Source organism: Palaemon carinicauda, chromosome 20 (assembly GCF_036898095.1).
Source record: "Palaemon carinicauda isolate YSFRI2023 chromosome 20, ASM3689809v2, whole genome shotgun sequence".
Classification (NCBI taxonomy): domain Eukaryota; kingdom Metazoa; phylum Arthropoda; class Malacostraca; order Decapoda; family Palaemonidae; genus Palaemon; species Palaemon carinicauda.
This window is the reverse complement of record NC_090744.1, coordinates 13,049,143-13,065,703: the sequence shown is the minus strand read 5'-3', so window position 1 is coordinate 13,065,703 and position 16,561 is coordinate 13,049,143. Positions and strand designations below refer to the sequence as shown.

At 42.3% G+C, this 16,561-nt stretch overlaps 1 long non-coding RNA gene across 1 annotated transcript in view; it reads right to left on the bottom strand.

The window, feature by feature from the left end:
• Window positions 1-15,290, bottom strand: part of LOC137660155 (uncharacterized) — an 86,356-nt gene extending 71,066 nt beyond the window's left edge. Inside the window, exon 1 of the long non-coding RNA XR_011047641.1 lies at window positions 15,171-15,290. This is a non-coding gene — a long non-coding RNA (uncharacterized lncRNA). The remainder of the gene's footprint in view (window positions 1-15,170) is intronic.
• Window positions 15,291-16,561: the final 1,271 nt, after the last annotated feature.

Here is a 16,561-nt window from a genome sequence, read left to right as displayed (position 1 = left end):
AAAAAGGGGGCGTCAGGTAAGATAGTCTGGGAACCACTGGTCTAAATGAATATGATGCTCACTATACACGGTGATGGGTGGAGAGGTTTTCTAGCCTTTGCAAGGCAGCAGGTCCAATCCCAGATAGATGTGTGGTTGGGCGTCACGTGGGGGGGGGGGGTTGGACTTGCCCGGCTGCTGTTCTAGCGCTCATCTTCATATGATGCTGGAATTGAAACAAAACACCATTAGCCTTTATAAGGGAATAAATCGGAATTTCACTCTAAAGAAAACAATATATGAATATGCAACAGATCTCAATGTGAAAATAGCTTAACCCTTTTACCCCCAAAGGACGTACTGGTACGTTTCACAAAACCCATCCCTTTACCCCCATGGACGTACCGGTATGTCCTTGCTAAAAAATGCTATAAAAATTATTTTTTTCATATTTCTGATAATTTTTTGAAAATAATCAGGCATTTTCCAAGAGAATGAGACCAACCTGACCTCTCTATGACAAAAATTAAGGCTGTTAGAGCAATCTAAAAAAAAATATACTGCAAAATGTGCTGGGAAAAAAATAACCCCTTGGGGGTTGAGGGTTGGAAATTTCCAAAGAGCCTGGGGGTAAAAGGGTTAAAGACATATCAGGCAAATCGTTTATGGTGTTGATTAACGGATGTTACATAGAATACAAACCGATCTGGTCAATAATACATTTCTCAAAGAAGGGCAGGACTAAGCCCTTCAGAGGCCCAAAGCACTTGAAATTTTGGTGCTCCATACAAGTGTACAGTAATCCAAAATATTCACATAACGAGCAACACAATTTTATTAAACAAAATCAAACAAAACTAACAGTAACAAAAATTTTTTTTTTTCATTTTTAATACTTTCACTTACGTTTGAAGAGTTTCCCCCGGCTTTTTATAACCTCGAAGTCTTTTAACCCTTTTACCCCTAATGGATGTACTGGTACGTTTCACAAAACTCATCCCTTTACCCCCATGGACATACTGGTACGTCCTTGCAAAAAACTGCTATTTACATTTTTTTTTTTTTTGCATATTTTTTATAATTTTTTGAGAAACTTCAGGCATTTTCCAAGAGAATGAGACCAACCTGACCTCTCTAAGACGAAAATTAAGGCTGTTAGAGCAATTTAAAAAAATATATACTGCAAAATGTGCTTGGAAAAAAATAACCCCTGGGGGTTAAGGGTTGGAAAGTTCCAAATAGCCTGGAGGTAAAAGGGTTAACAGATCCTCAAAACTGATCCAACGTAACACATCTGCTTTTATATTCAAAAGAGATAAAGCATCCAGTTGTTCTGATGGGATTTTTAATGCTTCAAATGAGAAAATGAGCTTTCAGCTGAAAAATTTGTGACCACTGATGTTAAAAATATACGAAAGCCAATGTCTACATTCGGAAAAGCACACTCAGTATTATCTTCTAGCTATCAGCTGTGTTCGAAGGAATGAGAAGCAGGGACGCATAGGGGCACTCGAAGGTGATAGGATGTGTAACCGCTCGTTATCTATCCTTCCCCTTTGTGGATTAGACCGGGTAAAGTCTGTTTGGGGTGCAGATATCTATGGTTATCTTAGGATACGTCCCTGATTATACGCGATATCTTCGAATAGTCGTTTCCGGGGGGGTGCCAGAAGGAACTTCCATCAGGACGACAGGGCTCGAACCCAAAAATAGAGTTTCCCTACGTCAAAATCCCTTTGATAAAGTTCAGCATGACGGAATCTTGTTTCTACATTTTTTGTTTAACTGAATTTATAGCGCACATATGAATGAAACAGCTGAAGCTCAGCTGAGAAACTACTGTTGAAATCCTCTGCATAAGCATCAATACGCTTTTGATAGCACTGAGAATGCTAGATGAAGTGACATTATGTGGTAGTAGTACATCAATTAGAAAAGTTTGGTTATATGTCTTTATATCTCTCTCTTTTTAACCCAAGTTTCAAATATGCTGTGGCCTAATTGGCAACGTCTCTGCCTGGTGTTTGCCCATCGGGGAATCGAGTCCCGCTCAGACTCATTAGTGCCATTAGTGTCTGCAACCTTACCATCCTTGTGAGCTAAGATTGGGGGGTTTGGGGGAGCCTATAGGTCAATCTGCTGAGTCATCAGCAGCCACTGCCTGGCTTTCCCTGGTCCTAGCTTGGGTGGAGAGGAGGCTTGGGCGCTGATCATATACGGTCAGTCTCTAGGGCATCATCCTGATTGCTAGGGCAATGTCACTGTCCCTTGCCTCTGCCATTCATGAGCCACCTTCAAACCTTTAAACTGTGTAATATGTGGTTATTTGTCTCTGGCATTCAAATATACATCAGGCGCATCTCCGTAATTGCGTACCTTCTTGTAAGCAACATCTGGTGGCATTTCCATAGCAGTTGCTTCATAACATTCAAATTCATCAAGTGAAATGCACAGCTGGGTCCCTAGTGGAATGATCTTCCTAATCGGGTGGTTGAATCGGTAGAACTTCAAAAGTTCAAAGTTGGAGCAAATGCTTTTTTGTTGACCAGGCGGACATGAGTCTTTTTATAGTTTATTTATGACATATTTGTTTTTTATGTTGTTAATAGTTTATATGTGACATGTCTGTTTTGACGTTGTTACTTATTTTAGAATGATTTATTGTTAATTTGTTCTCTTCATTTATTTATTTCCTTATTTCCTTTCCTCACTGGGCTATTTTTCCCTGTTGGAGCCCCTGGGCTTATAGCATCTTGCTTTTCCAACTAGGGTTGTAGCTTGGATAGTAATAATAATAATAATAATAATACATACAAATAAGCACATGTTTTCAAGTTCACATTTTCACTTTGCAGAGATTTACTTATCCATAATCTGAAAATTCTTCAAAATCTCATTCCAGAAATTTAACATGAAAACCAATTATCTGCTAAGTTATTTGCTTCTCTTCTTGCATCTTCAAAAAGATACCCAAAATCATTAGCTAGTGAAAAAAACGGCACAAGACTAACCATACAGTCATACACACTACACGCCAGAGGTTGAATTGAATTGAATATAGGATTTAGGCATTAAGCCAAGCACTGGGGCATCAAAGGCCATTCAGCGCTATATAACAAAAATCATTCAATCATATCTGTATACTCACACCATTTAGTATCATTTTAACCTTTAATACAAATCGCAACACTTTCATACAATAAAATCTAGATGTGAAATAAATAGGGATCAAAAGGGTAAAACAAATAAATAAATTCATAAAATCAATTATAGCTCGTAATATAATCCAATATTTTGTATAAATTTTCTCAAGTTCAGGGTATTACAGTTTTCCCCCAGTATATCTCTTAAAGGTTTGTCCTGGAGTAAATGTGTCCTCCTCTGAAGATTAGAAACAGGACAATCGACTAAAATATATTTAACATCCATTGTCACTAGACAGGTATTACAAAGAGGGGCCTGTCTCCCTTCCCCACTCTTCATTAAATAATTGTGCGTTGCATGTGTATGGCCAATACGCAGCCTAGTTAAAATAATGGTATCCCTCCTACTTGTAGAATTACAAGATGACCATTTATCCACCAATGGGTGGCTTTGTTTCAATTTTGTATTGGTGGTCAGTTCAGACCATCGAGCTTGCCACTTATTTTTACAGTAAAGATGAATCTCACTTTTAAGATCTTTGTAAGGAATACTCAAGGGGGATGGATTACTTAGCCCTGAAGCTTCCTTTACTGCCTTATCTACTTGTTCATTTCCATCCACCCCAACATGGGCAGGGACCCAACAGAAGTGAACACTGATACTCTTCCTAGACTGCAGAAGTACTAACCAGCCCTGCAACTCTTGTACTAGATGATGGCCAGGCATAATTTGTTTTAATGAGAGTAAAACACTATTGGAATCCGTAAAAATTGTATAAAAACTATTTTGGTTGCCATTATTAAAAATATGTTGGACTGCGAGAATTATTGCGTACAGCTCAGCAGTAAATATTGAACAAGAGGATGGGAGTTTCCTTCTAATACCAATATCCCCCACCACAGCTGCACTTCCAACTCCTGCAGCCGATTTGGAGCCATCTGTAAAAACATGTTTCCCATGATGTTGAGCAGCATGATTTAAAAACTCACTTTTCATTACCCTACTAGGTAAGGTATTTTTCCCTCCTGCCGTAAAACATACTTTAACAGGTGGATTACACCAAGGAGGAGACTTGGGATATCCTACCTCTGCTATCTGTGCTGTTAACAAGCCTACTTCTCTAGCATCATTTTTCAGCTGTACTTCCAAAGGCTTAGGCACTCTAGATCTGTTAGGAACCCGATCTAAAGGCGCCCTAACATATTTACAGTTAGGATTGTTTCTCACAGCAAGGGACCTAGCTAAAAACCTCAAACTCAACTCCTCTCTGCGAATGGAAAGGGGAGGTAAGCCAGAATCAACATAGAGACTCTCAATGGGAGATGTTCTGTAAGCACCTGTGCAGATGCGAAGCTCAGCATTGTGAACAATATCAAGTTTTCCAAGTACAGTCTTTGTAGCTGACCCATATATTTGGCATGCATAGTCTAACCTGCTCAGACACAAAGATGTAGAAATTCTAAGCAAAGTTGTTCTATCAGCACCCCAATCAAAATGCGATATCACTTTCAGAATGTTCAGTGACTTCTTAACCCTGATAGATACGTCATTTATATGGGGACCAAATGTCACTTTCTTGTCGAAAATGACTCCAAGAAACTTGACAATATCCTCATATGGCAAAATGCAATCATTTAAGAAAAGGGTGGGGATCTCTTCCCTTTTACGAGTACGAGTAAAGCGAATGGCTTTGGTCTTCTGAGTAGAAAACATGAATCCACGAGAATTTGCCCATGCGGAAGCAGCATTTATTCCAATTTGAAGATTCTGGCATGCTTGTAGTGCAGATGATCCACTACAATAAATTGCAAAGTCATCGACAAATAGTGATCCTTGTATGCCAGGAGGTATGTGACTCATGAGACTATTAATAGCAACAGCAAACAAGGTCACACTCAATACGCTACCTTGGGGGACACCTTCTTCTTGCATGTAGGATGAAGATAGTTCTGACCCTACTCTCACTTTAATTGAGCGGTTTGATAAAAATTCTTCAATAAAAGAGAACATATGTCCTCCTATACCCCACAAGGACAATTGCTTTAAAATACCACCCCTCCAGGTGGTATCATATGCCTTTTCGAGGTCAAAAAAGACACCCACCACCTGGTTTTGGTTAGAAAAGGCATTTGAAATTTCCCTTGATAACATCAGCAAAGGGTCTAGAGTACTTCGGTTCTTCCTAAAACCAAACTGCCTGTTAGATAAAAGATTTTTTGATTCTAGATACCACACAAGTCTGTTGTTGATCATTCTCTCAAATAGTTTGCATATGCAACTGGTCAAGGATATGGGCCTATTACTAGATGGCAGTTCTGGGTCTTTACCAGACTTGAGGCCTGGAATTACAATTGAAGTATGCCAGGAATCATGAGATGTATGGGAAGCCTATAGACCATTAAAGGTTTCTAATAAAAATTCCTTGGTATCCACTGGAAGATGTGATATCATTTCCTACCGGATGCCATCCTCACCTGGGGCAGTTAAAGAAGAGCTAGAGATAGCATTTTGCATCTCCTCCATTCTAAAAGGCAGGTTAAAAGCTTCAGTATTTGAAGAAGCAGGAGGAACAACAGATGTTGATGCTCTAATTTGTTGAAATGCTGGGGAATAGTTGTCAGCACTTGATACAAGGGCAAAGTGCTTAGCAAGAACCTCCGCTACATCTTTGGGGTCAGATATATATCTATTATTTTCCCTTAACATTGGTAGAGGCTTAGGGACGAATTTACCTTGAAATTTTCTAATTTTGTCCCGTATTTCCTTTGAAGGAGCTTTGGTATTAATATTAGATATATATTTCTTCCAAGATGCTCTCTTTGCTTTTCTAAAAGTTCTTTTTTGTTTGGCACAGGCTCTGAGGTACGCTATTCTATCTGCTACATAGTTTGTTCTCAAGTATCTTCTGAAGCAAGTTCGGGTCACTTTTCTTGCGTTGGCACATTCTTTACTCCACCAAGGAACTACAGAGCGATGAGGTAAACCGAATGTTTTAGGTATAACTTGCTAGCATTATCATCAATAATATTTTCAAGATGTTGATAGGCATGCACTGGAGATGTAAATTCATCATACTCTTTATCGGTGTGTGAACAGTTTTCATAAGCTGCCCAGTCTGCCTCGTCTATCTTCCATTTTGGTGGACACTGAGAAGGAAGATTATGGACATAATTCAACATTATTGGCCAATGGCCACTGTCATGTAGGTGTTCATTTACTGACCAAAGGTAGTCCAATCGAATGGATGAGGAACAGATTGACAAATCAATGGCTGATGTAGAGTTGTGGAATACATCATACCTAGTTGGAGAACCATCATTCATTAGTATTACATCATTGTTGTCAATTAATTCTTCATCAAGATTACCCCATCTTTCGCACACATTTCCACCCCATAAAGTATGCTTTGCATTAAAATCAACCATTAAAATAAAAGGGGCAGGAAGCTGATTGATCAGGTCTTGAAGGTCAGAAAGTTTAAGCCTTCTTGGATTACCAGCATGATCTTAGAGGAAAAGTTCTAAGGATGGTTCAATATATAGCGAGCATAAAGTAATTTTTTTTTCCCGATATGAGTTCTAACTGCACATGCCTGTAGTGGTGTATTGAGTAGGATTGTTTCAAATTTTACAGATTTGTGAATAATAAAACCTGTACCACCTTGAGCTCTTGCAGCTTGCAAAGGAGGGGATCTACAAAAATGATAATTGAGTCCAGGATTACATGGTTTGTCACTGATCTTGGTTTCCTGTAGACAAATTACCTTCGTGTCTGAGTCCCTGGTTAAAGTTTTTATTTGCTCAATGCTAGTACTTAGACCTCTGCAATTCCACTGGATGATAGACATTATCTTTTGTTATTATTTTTCTTTGTCTCATTTGTCTTTTGGGACTTTTCAGATGAAGCCATGTAAGGCCTGGAGATGGAAGGCTTTACTAGGCCACCACTCTTCTTTTCTTTCTTTCTAGGATCTTTATAAGAGTCAACCTTAGGATCATGAGCAGTAGGGCACTTACCTGACTTAGATGAAGGTGAGGATGATGGGGACCTTTTCCTCTTTGGAAGATCTTGTTTTCCAATCTCCATCAAATCAGGTAGAGATTCTGCCTGAGACAATACATTTAAGGTGGTGGAAGCCACATTGGCTTCCTTGGAGGATTGTGCTAGAACTTCAACAGTTCGAGCACTTAACCCAGAAGGCTGGGCTACTACCTCTAGGGGAGATGCTCCTATCGGTGACATTACTTTTGGTGTATTGGAAACCATATTGACCTCTTTGGAGGTTTGTGCTCTGGCTTTTATAGGCTGAGCACTTGACCCAGATGGCTGGGCTACTACCACTAAGGGAGATGCACCTGACGGGCCAGGTGCTACCACTGGTCCCCCTGTGGTAGTAAGGGGTAGTGGATTATAATCTTTTGGTGGCATCTTAACCGCGCGAGCAAAATTAAATTGCCGATTGAGTAAATACTTTGCATAACCTACACTTATATGTTCAGCATTTGCTTTCAAGATTGCAGCTTCTTCTTTCTTGTATTCTCTACATCTTTTATCATTTGATTTATGATGATCTTTACAGTTTGCACAGGTTGTATCTCTGTTGCATTGGCCATGTTCTAACAAAGAACAGTTAATACAGATCTTCGTATTATTGCAGTACCGGGAAGGGTGACCGTACTTGAAACAATTAAAGCATTGTAAAGGCCTAGGTTTATATTCTCGAACACGTACTCTTTCATTCTCAATAATTATATGATCTGGTATAACAGGGGTTTCAAATGTTAAAACTACCATGCTTGTTTGAGGGATCTTACTTACTTTCCAAACATTAGCAGGGCACATGTCCAGAATTTCTGGTTCTGAAAATTCATTTAGATCTTTATCAAAAACTACTCCTTTACCATAGCTGAAGCTCATATGTGGTTTAATATCCTTAATAGGATCAATTTCTGCAATCTTCATGCAACAAAGCATGTGAGCTTGAGTATCTGATTTTGCATTAATCAAAACAGATTGCTTACCGTATCTGCTAATATCCTTACTTTTAATTAAACCAACTTTTTTTGTATAAATTTACTAATCATATAACAGTTATAATTATCTATTTTCCCAGATGCAATTATCCATGTTGGGGGATTGGGGGTTCTTACTTCTGGAAGTCTATGCTCTATTTCTTTTTCCATCCATTCTTCTGGTTTATATACCTCTAGGTGTCTTGGTGCTTTATCACATAGAATCCCAGAAATCAAACAATTGTCAATTTTTATACTCTCTAAATTTTTATTTGCTTCTAAAGCAATCTCAAAACTTGAAAATGATACCCAAGCTTCCCAAAAGCCTTTACTACCATTAAGCTCCAATAAAATTTCTTTGATTGCCCCAAATCTACAGAAGGCTTCATGAATTATGTCATAGCTACAACCAAATGGTATGTTTTTTAAGAGGAGAATTTTCAGATTTTTTGTTGGATCTGGTAATGAGCCAGAACCAGAGAGTAAAGTATTACTGTTATTACAAGAATCATTTTCCACCAGTGCCGATAAATTGTCTTTAACTACACTGGTCAGAGAAGTATTGTTGGAGGAATCCTTTTTATTGCCGAGGTTGTCAACAGAGCTTTCCTTACTTAAACAATCAGAAGTCGTCAACGGTGTCTGGGGTTCGCCATTTGATCCAGGGGTACGGGGAACATTAAGTTTACTCATTAATTATTTTTGGGGGGAGGGAAGGGGTCATAATAACAATGAAAAAAAAACAATGATAAAAAATAAAGTTTAAGGGAGAGAAAATATTAAGAATGTCTGAAATTCCAAATGAAGACACCGTTAGCCTTTCCTGGAATTAATTTCTCCACCAATGACACCTGCGAAAGCTGCTTACCAAATGTCCACTCCCTACCCTACCACAAAGGGATGGTACCACTATGATTAGAGTGGCTCAAGTGTATGCCAAACCCGCTTGATGGGACTGAGAGCATTTCAAGAATACAATCATCCCCACTCTAATCATAGTGGCAGGCAAACCGTACAGAATGCCGAGAGTCCTATCTCTATGAAATCGCCAACCCCTGGAATCCGAAGGCCAAATTTCCTACGAGATAGTTCCGCGTGCCAGTATGGGAATACTGACACTCCTAGGTGTCCAAACCTTTTCGGGCAGTTGGCAAGACCACCACAGCTCCCACAATTGATTTTGAAATAAAAACCGATCCTGGAACAATGTCCCCTCTAAAAAAACCGGGGCAGTGAAATGGGTAAGAGAGTTTTGACGCCAAGGTTGGAGACAGCTGATAATTATGAAGGAGGAATAAGCAATAAGAAGTAATAGAAAAATAATGAGAGAAATTTAGAGTCAAACTGAGAAAAGAAATTCCCCAGTTCGAGAGCTCTCTTGCCCGTCACAAGCCTTCAGCACGGGAATGATATGCCGTGCTGAAGCCCGATGACTTCATCAAGGCATTCTCTCGTTAAGAGCGCCCCTCTGGACGAGAAGACCTCTAGGAAAGAGGAGGAACCTCCTACATTGGTGCGATGGGGGAGTATTCCTGCTCTTCCGACTCTCCTGAGGAGGGGTAATCCTCCTCCGCAGGGGAGGGCGAGAAGGTCTGAGGGGGAGTAGGAGCCTTGCGTATGGATCTGCGAGGGGACAGAATAGGCCTCGGAGGAGGAACCACAGGAGAGACTCCTCTCCTCCCCTTCAGGGGGGAGGAAGCTGCCGCTGGTTCGCAACTCGAATCAGAGAGGGCTGGCTTAACCGCCTGCACAAGAACTCCGAGTAGGGTGCCAAACCAGGGCTGCTGTCTGACACTCCCTCTGGAGGGAAGGGGATCGAGGGATCCCTAAGAGGAGCCGACAAACGAGGGTTCGCCTGCAGGGCTGACAGAGAAGAATCCCTAGACCTGTCCGGGGAACGCTCCCCCTCTGGCGAGCGCGCTGGTCTGCGCTTGCGGGGAGGGGAGCGCGAAAAGGAAGGGTCCGCCTGGCGGCGATCGCACTGGGGCACGTGTATCAGGCCCAAATCAGGGTCGCGCGTGGATTGATGGCGCGATGCTGGAAACTCGTGCGCACCCGCGTGGGCGGGCGCGATGGCGCGCAGGTGGGTGTTCAGGAGCGATGGCGCGCAGCAGCTGGAGCGGGAACATGATCGCGAGAGCGCGTAGGCGATGGCGTAGGCGTGCGGCAATCAGGAGCTGGAACAGGAGGAGGTCGAATGCGAGGGCGCGCAGCGACCTGGCGCGGCCCCGAAGAGCGCGAGATAACGGGGGCGCCTGAGCGCGTGTCCAGAAGAACCGGTTGAGGGAGCGCTGGTCGCGCAGGCGATCGTGGGCGCGCATCAGGGTGTGGTCGCACCGGGGTGCGCTGCTGCGGAGGCTGCGCGGGGTGAGCCGCGTGAGGGCGCTCTGGAGTTCATTAGGCAACCTCAGTTGTCTTAAATACAAGAACGGGGCACGTAGCAGGAACAGGGCGCGATTGTACCAGTAGCAAGCTCGTGCGGTCTGGAGGGAGAGCCCAGAGGCGGCCGTGAGCGCCCGTGCGCTAACTTGGGAGCCTCTGGGGCGACTCGATGAGCTGCAGTGACGCGTGGTCGCGTTGGTGAGCACGTGGGCGCTGGTGCAGGAACTGCACGCAGACGCGAATCGTGAATCTCCCTAGGTGGCCGCGATGGGTCCCGCGCATTGGTGTGTCGCGCTTATCCCCCGAGAGGCGCGACGAGTCCGCAGGAACCTGTGGGTGCCTGCGCGCCAACTCCGGAACTTCCTGGACCGCGCGCGATGAAACAGGAACTGGGGGGCGCGTGGGCACAGGTGACCACTGGGGCACCGGTGGACGCGTAGGCGCCGTATCAGGAACTGGCCTCGTGTGCGCAGGTGAGTGCGGTGGCGCTATATTAGGAGCAGGGCGCGACTGCGCAGTTGGGCGCTTGCGCGCTACTTCAGGAACTGCTGGAGGGCGACAGGGCGCCGAAGGGCGTGGGCACGCAGGGGAACCCTGGCGCGTGACAGGAACAGCGGCGCGAACACCTCAGAGTGAGCACCGAGGCGCTATGTCAGGATCAACAGGAGCAACAGCAGGCGGGTGAGCAGGCGGTGCCTTGCGCTTAGGGGCGAGGCGCAGTTTCGCGCTCAAGTCCCTGCAGCCCCGAAGGACCTGGAGATTGCGCAGAGGCAGGATCAGGTGGCGCGTAAAGCGCATCAGGAGCTTTAGACATAGATGGTCTGGGCGACAGGTCACCTTGTCCCGAAGGACGACCATCCTCCAAAGGGGATCGCGAACGATCCCCGGAGAGGTCTAGGTTGGTAGCTGGCAGGACAGGAGAACGGCGAGTCGTCTCCTCCGCAGAGGACTGTGGTGACGACGAGCCGAAGAGGCGCCAATTAAGCCCTTTGAAGGGGGATGGAAGGCCTCTACGGCGAAGGGGAGGACGAGCCTTCCGCCTTATACGCCCACGAGGGGCCGTGGGATCAGCAGGCTGACCATCAATGGGCCTCCGAAGAGGAGTCTCTATAATTGAACTCCCCGAGAGGGAGTATCACCGATAGGAGAGACCGTGGGACTAAGCTCCTCCCTCGAAGTATGTTCGGAGGGGGAGTCAGAGCCTTCCGCTACCGCAGCCACAGGAACAGGCGTTTGGCCAGACCCACGGGATGTTTCCGACACAACAACGTCAACCACAGACAGAGGATCTATCTCCGCTGAAGTTGACGATTGTTCGGCGGCCGCACCCCGTTTGATCATGTCAAACAGGGCTTCCTTGGAGGGCGAACCCTGCAGCCCCAAGGAAGCCCAAAGCTGAAAAAGATCATTATTAGATATAACTACCTCCTCCGAGGGGGGAGGGGCAGCTGCCTCGCTATGGGAGGCAACGACCTCTCCCTCACCCCGGGATCGGTTAATGACATCAACAACATTACGGTCTACGCTACCACTCGCCGGCCTCTCGGAAGAGGCCGCTCGAGCGGGAGCTTCGGAGGAGGAAAGGGCGCCGGAAGAAGAAGACCTGGGATTTTCTCTCTTCCGAGAACCCTCAGAAGGAGAAAGATCCCTTTTAGCCGCCTTCTTACGTCGCCGGGCAAACCTCTCCCACTGGGAGGTAGACCACGCCCTACACTCAATACACACGTTAGACCTATCACACCGTTGGCCCCTACACTGAGGGCATAAGGAGTGAGGATCCGTGTCCACGGCCGACATAAAGGTCCCACAAGGGCGGCCGGAAAGTCCAGGGCACGTACGCATGACAAGTAATAGAGGCCAACTTCACACACACACACACTGAAAAGTCAACAAAGAGGAGAGTGCTGACAGGTCTGTCGTCTCTCCGAGCCAAAAGTAAAGTGAGCTATTCACCGGGGTGTGTGAGGGGAGAGGGGTAGCTAGCTACCCCCTCCCTACCCCCCCCCCCCCCCCCCCGCTAACTAGCGGTGGGGTAGGAAACCCTCGTTAAAACTTTGTGGCTCGTCATTCAGCTACACCGAAGTAATTACCCCATGTAAATAGCGTGGTTTGTATTTCAGTTACGGAACAAAACATGGTCACTGCACGAGTCACATGAATCATTCTCGGATAACTCCTCCAAGCTGTTCTGTTTTGATTCGCTGCACGCCTCTCTCCCCCCCAGTAGCAACTACTGTACATTACAAGATCTCTGGGCAAAAACTAATAAATACTGGAGGAGCACTCAGTAGAGGGCTTACCTCCGCCATGGGAGCTTATTCCTCAACCCTAACATGTATTAATTGGTGTGGATTTTTGTACGCTCAAATATGAGCCAAGTTTGAAGTCCCTGTGACCACGATGTGCAAACCTATGGCTGATTACATGAATTGGAAATTTTGCTTGATTGTAACCTTGACCTTAGAAAATTTAACCCTTTCCAGCTTTTCACGTAACAGGTAATCCCTGCAAGTTTCATTACTCTATGATTAAAATAGTAGCCAGGGAATTGTTCACAAACACATAAACAGGGGGTAAAACATAACCTCCTTCCAACTTTGTTGGCAGAGGTAATTAACTACTAAGGAGACATTCTGGTCAATATTTCAAGTTCTTATCAGCAACCTTTGGAATCAAAACCCAGAACACCATGTACATACTATAGAGTATTAAGCCTACATTAGATACCTGTGTCCTCCAGGGTGGCCAGACTTAGAAAAATGAAATAAGGGATACTTAAATTGGAGAGGTAGTTGAACAACATACACACACAACACACAACTTTCGTAAAGTTACACACGCAGAGACTTGGCTACATTCATTACATATATCGAGGCATCAGAATATTGCATTCAAGCATGTTTTGCAGTTTTAAAGGATATTATGATGAAAGCCTTTCCATAATCCTTATAAAAATATTTTTTTAAATTTCACTACAATAAATATTTTTTCAGATCTTTAAAATACGGGACCCAAAGATGGTTGATATGGGACACAGGACAAATTTCATAAATATGGTACAATAACGTCTAATACGGGACGTCTGGTTACCCTGCGTTATCACACAAGAGACAACGTTTGTATCGGGAATGACATTGCATGGGTCATATTCACAAAATTTGGCCTCTACAGTCTAGCAATGAGAATTGAAGGTCATTTAAACCATTATTTGTTTTTTGCCAGGAATATATAAAAGGAATGAAATAACCGAGCTTCCGCAACCCTAAGAGGAAGACCTAAAAAAATAATAGGTTCATTTTTATTAAGTGAAACAAATTTAGAAAATACAAAATGAATATTATACATGATGTAGAGAAAATGACAAAGCAGCATAAAAGAAAGTAAACTCAAAATACTTAGATTATAGTACGAGCTATTGTAGAGGCTATGCCTCGTCCCTGAACCCGAAGAGAATGGAAAGCAAGAATGAAGGAAATAGGAGCAGGGATATGGCAGAAGACTTAAAAGTAGGAGCAGATAAGGAATGAGGGTAAATTTGCAGCTTAAACTATGGCTGGTTTAGGGATAAAGAAATAGCATGGAATCCACAATAACAAGTAAAGTACAGGGAAGCAAAACCTATAATAACCTCAACTACCTAACCAGTATAGGGTAATCCCAACTTATTTTCTGGGTAGGCTTTGCCCACCTATACCAAGTTAAGCTTTGGTATTAGTCAAATTAACCTATTCAGGTACCATATGACCACACTAAAGGTAAATACTAAAGGTAAAATTCATCAATAAACTGTTTGGGTAATTACAACAGGCTTAGGGTTGTGACGGCCGATGGAGTAACGTCGCTGACTGGTGAATGCCAGACTGGGGTTTGCGTCCCGCTCAAACTCGTTAGTTCCTTTGGTCGCTGCAACCTCACCATAATTGTGAGCTAAGGATGGGAGATTGGGGGGAGCCTATAGGTTTAATTGCAATGTCATCAGCAACTATTGCCTGGCCCCCTTCGTCCTACCTAGGGCGCAGTTCATATGCATATATGGTCAGTCTTTAGTCTAGGGCATTGTCCTGCTTGCTTGCAATGTCACTGTCCCTTGCCTCTGCCATTCATGAGCAGCCTTTAAACCTTTACTGTCCATAACCCATTCAGAATCACAATTTGGATACCTAAAGTAAGGCCAATACCAAGACTACAATAAACTGCTACTACAATTACGAAAAATAAGTCACTTAGGTTGCTTTTCATATAAAAATGACGTAGATTGAATAAATCTACTTTAAAATAGTTTCTCCTACTTCATAAATATAATGGAGGCCATAGCATGAGCAGTTTAAATCTACGGCAGGGTTGGCCAAAGAGATGACAAGAGGCCATGTTGGCCAGTCGAGTTACACAAATTATCTATACACAGCCGAGTAATTTAATTTACAATGGCATTCTTCTGGGATAGAATTAGCTTATACCAGCCATCAGTAGAAACACAACAGCCAACTTTGTTACACAATTGTAGACAATCACGTACCTACTTACCATGAGACTGATTCTCGATTAGTCTTGTCTTTGCCAGCAAATACCAAAAAGTACGTCTTAGACAGTACACCGAGATGTTAGTTTATCCATTGGATGTTTAAAAACAACTAATTGCGTGAAAATACTTACAATAAGCTAATTGTAGCAGGAGAGACACGGTTTTCTTGAACGAAACTTGCCGCGCAATATCACCACACATACTAGGTCACGTGACTACACTGACTTAGTTTGTTTACATTTTTGTCAACGTTCCAACAGCGTTGCGAGCCACGAAGGGAAATGTATTTTAAACCATTTATCTACCATATACTTTCGTAAATCACAATGATATATTATGAATATCTTTAATATATCATATTTCATCCAATTAAATTTATCGTTACAGCTTCAATATTATCCTTTCATTATGACGTATAAAACACTGGATTTCAATTGTAAATGAATGGCATGGCCTTCAAATTTAATATAATTACCAACGAATTTTCAGTACAGTAAAATGCTATGACTAGATGAGAAAATATAAAATTCGAAATTATTTCACAGCAAGTAGTAGGTTGGCCAAGGTACCTGCCACCCGTCGAGATACTACTACTTGAGTGCTACTGGGACTTGGACTAACCAGATTAATATTATTATTATTATTATTGGCTAAGCTACAAACCTAATTGGAAAAGCAGGATGCTATAAGCCCAGGGGCTCCAACAGGAAAAAAATAGCCCAGTGAGGAAAGGAAATGAATAAACTAAAAGAGAAGTAATGAACAATTGAAATAAAATACTTCAAGAACAGTAAAAAAAATAGAAAAGATATTTCTTGTATAAACTAAAAACTTAAGAAAAAAATAAGAGGAAAAGAAATAAGGTAGAATAGTGTGTTCGAGTGTATCCTCAAGCAAGAGAACTCTAATCCAAGACGGGGTTCCCTTGCTTGAAGGTACACACGAGCACACTATGCTATCTATTTCCTTATTTCCTTTACTCACTTGGCTTTTATCCCTGTTGGAGCCCATATATGCCTTATAGCATCCTGCTTTTCCAACTAGGGTTGTAGCTTAGCTAATAATAATAATAATAATAATAATAATACGGGACGAATATATTAAAATAAGTAAATTATTTCTATTTGGAGTAATATATTCAATTCTTAATATATATGTATATATATATATATATATACATATATATATATATATATATATACATATAATATATATATATATATATATATACATATATATATATATATATATATAAATTGATAATACAAATATATTAGAAGAGACTGATGCCAAATTTTCTCTTGGCAAGGATCCTTCATTAAAAGAAAAAACTATTGTCTGAGCTTTAAAATTCTTCCATATAAAATATATATTTTATAAAATAGTATTACAAAATACAGTTATATTTAAGAAATAAAGTGCATTAGATCCCATTAATGTTTTATTTAACTGTAAATTTAGAAATCTTGAAGGGTTTTTAGTCATCTAGTTTGGTAACGTGGCAAAAAAGATTTTGGGTTAT